Below are 3,476 nucleotides of genomic sequence, written 5' to 3' on the forward strand. Positions count from 1 at the left end.
GTGTGTTTGTTTGCGTGTGTGTGTGCTGTATTAAATTACAACGCTCTTTTTCCATCAACTTTGCATTCACTGCTTTGTTGGGTTTCGATCTGGCGGTCTGTGTGTGTGTGTGTGTGTGTGTATGTGTGTGCGTGTGCGCAGAGAATTAGTGAAACACTATCGTACACAGGAGGAGACAGGTCATCTGGCATGCAATTTCTCTCTTTCCCTCGGCCCGCTGTTTGTAAAAAAAAAAATAAAAAAACTCTAGGCAGTGTGTGCTCATTTACCCATGATGCTCTCTGCCTCTGGCTCTCTCCGACGTGGCGCCAGTTGTGAGCAAATGGCCACTGACACAGATAATCTGCCTCTCTCTCTCGCGCTCTCTCTCTCTCTCTCTCACACACACACACACACAGCTTAATTACCTTTGACTGGATGCATCAAATATGGAAGATGTCTCTTACTGATGTGACTCTACCTGCCCTCTTTCTGTCCCCCGCTCTTTCTCTCATTTATTGATTTTGAATCACTCTTTCTCTTGTAAACCATTAGATATTAATACTTGCATGCGAAAGCCACAAAGACTTGTGTGGTATTTCAGATGTGTGTTGAATGAAGGAAACCTCAGCCCAGCATTGGGACTATACTTACAAATCAAGTGTGATCACCAAAAGTATGGACACCTGAAGATTTGTGGACTCCTTAACGGCTATATGTGATTGTTGGACATGTCATTTCATAACCATGGGCATTAATATGCTGCTGAACCCTTCCGTCTTCAGGGAAGGCAGGGAAGGAGTTGTCATCATTTCAATCAGGATAGACTTCAATTACGAGTGAAAATAAATTGAATGGACATGCTGCATAATAGGTTGATATATTACACCCTATAGCAATTAGACTCCATCGCAATGTTAAATTATGAAGGGGTATAGGGGTAGTGGATATGAAGGAATATCCACCCAATCTAGTCTAGACACTGGTGGAGTCGTCTCGCTTTGCCAGACCTTCCTCCACAGCACTGCGAAGGAGAGTCTTGCTAGTCTACACAGCATTCTGGGAAGGAAGAAATAAAAGCGTGCTCTGGAAGTCGACCACAGGAACAAAATAAAAGTTGATTTTCAAAATAAGATAGAGCATGCTCACGGCATATCATATCTCCCTGTGCTACACCTAGAAAACAAAGCAGAGTTTTTTCCTCTCTACTCCTCTTTCTAAACTGTTTTTGTGGTTCTATTCTACATTACATTGCGAGATCTCGTGAGTCCTTGAGACTTCAGCTCTGGACCTGGAAATCCGGACCTGGTGGGTGTTGACGGACGGCGGAGCACGGAGCCGATCCGCAGCCGTTCTGCATCCGGTGGAAATCAGGTGTAAGGGGTTGAAGGGATAAAGGAAGTCTGAAGATCTGAATGGATGTGATGTGGAGTGGGGCTTCTGATGGAGACACCCTGGGTAAACTGAAAGAGTAAAACGCCCACATTCAGCTGATGACAATGCAGCTGATTAGGTTGGGAGAGAGAGACATGTGACGCAGACTAGTCTTCCTGCATGAACTTACGCTGAGCTTCAATGGTGAGGTCGCCCTCTGATGTTGGGCGATGACGTCTGGCTCAGAGTCAGCGTGCTAGTTAATCCCAAGGGTGTTGGGTGGGCATTGAGGTCACTCATATTGAAACGGTAAAACAATCGCTGTTTATTTTATTTTTTTTGTCGCCGCAAAGTTGGAAACACACTGTTTTTTTTGTTGTTTTTTCAAATATCATGTCATGCTGGATCAGGCTTCCCTTTATTGGAAGTAAGCATTCTAGACTGAACCACAAACTCAGCAAAGTTTTAGAGGGAAAAAGTTGTAATTTGTGCAATAGAGATTCTAAAAGTATCATTTGTTACTTAAATCAACTGGGGAAAAAAAATGAAACCGAAAGATATGAAACATGTTTTTACTGTCATATACAGTATATTGAGCTAGTTCTTGTGATTCACCAGGTAGTTGTTAATGGGAATAATAACACTAGCTTACACTTTACTTGAAGATATCTACAAAAGAGTGACATGACACTGTCATGAACACATGTCACTTTCATGAACACATGACACTGTCATGTGAACACATGACACTCATGTGCACATGACACTGCCATGAACACATGACACTGTCATATAAACACATGACACTGTCCTATGAACACATGAAACTCATGAATGTGTCATGAACACTATAAACAAGTCAAACGTTTTCAACATAACGCTTCTTTTAGTGTCATGACAGTGTCAAGTCACTCTTATATAGATACCGTCAAGTAAAGTGTAACCGGATACTATATATATATATATATATATATATATATATATATATATATATATATATATACTATAGATATATAATATATAAATTAACAAAGCCAAATGCAAAATAACTGCAAAACTTTAGAATTATGGGCCGCTGCTAGAATGATCCATTGTGTGTGTGATGTGTTGTGACAGTGTTGCGATCATGGTATGTAGCTGGGAAGAGGCGACGCAGACTCAGAAATGGAAATATTGTATTCTTCATCTGGCACACGGGAGCCGCAATTTACTTTGATAATGATAACACTAAGAGACAGAGACAGCCAGGGATATGGAGCACACACACACACACACACACACACACACACACACACACACAACCTTCACTTTCTACCTGTGGCTGTACCAAATTTTTATAAATCAGATTGTCTGTTATTGCTGTTGGCTTTTCTCTCTTCTTTGCATGTCCTGATGGAAAACGTAGCGTTTTAGTATAAATACTGAAACCAGAGAGCTTTCATTGATGTCACTGATGGTGTGTTTTAAGTGGCAGAGAGCGACGCCTGCCATACTTCTTACCACAAACGGGCGAGGAGAGAATACTCATCCCGTCTTTACTCGATCCACAGACTTGGCTTTCTCCGGTGTCGACGTCCCTAACCCTATCGCACGTTAACAATGTCCAACAATCATTAATAATCGATAAGACCAACAAGTTCATTGGAGAATCGATTATTTTAAGGGCTTTGGTTGGGGTTAGAAAAATTCATTTAAAAGTCATTTATCCCATAATTCCAGGTACATAAATCCTCTTCTTTGTCCTCTTTTCCATAAAGCCCAAGGACGTTAGCATCACAACAGCGCACACATGTCTCAGATTTAGAATGATAAGCTTCGATCAGCATCATAATGCAACAGTCCCAGAGTTATGAGAGAATTCAGTTAAGTAGGTAGAGGGAAGAAAGTCTTTCAAAGTGTTTATGGCAACGTTTTGGTTATGGTTCATCAAAGGGGAGGGACCAGTTAGTTCAGGTTTGTCCCAGCTTTGAGACCTGCTATATATTTCTCATCGTAGACCAACTCAAAGTAAAAGAAGAAGAGAGAAACACTGCAGAGTTAAATGAACCCAACCTGAACATGTAGAGTGTGAACGCAGCCTCTCTCTCTCCCCCGCTCTCCCCCTCTCTAACCTTGTCTGTCTT

General features: G+C 41.5%; 1 protein-coding gene across 5 annotated transcripts in view; it reads left to right on the plus strand.

The window, feature by feature from the left end:
- Positions 1-3,476, plus strand: part of tcf4 (transcription factor 4) — a 371,152-nt gene that overhangs the window by 88,642 nt on the left and 279,034 nt on the right. The gene's annotated exons all lie outside the window — the stretch shown is intronic.

Source organism: Etheostoma spectabile, chromosome 16 (assembly GCF_008692095.1).
Source record: "Etheostoma spectabile isolate EspeVRDwgs_2016 chromosome 16, UIUC_Espe_1.0, whole genome shotgun sequence".
In the NCBI taxonomy this organism is placed as follows: domain Eukaryota; kingdom Metazoa; phylum Chordata; class Actinopteri; order Perciformes; family Percidae; genus Etheostoma; species Etheostoma spectabile.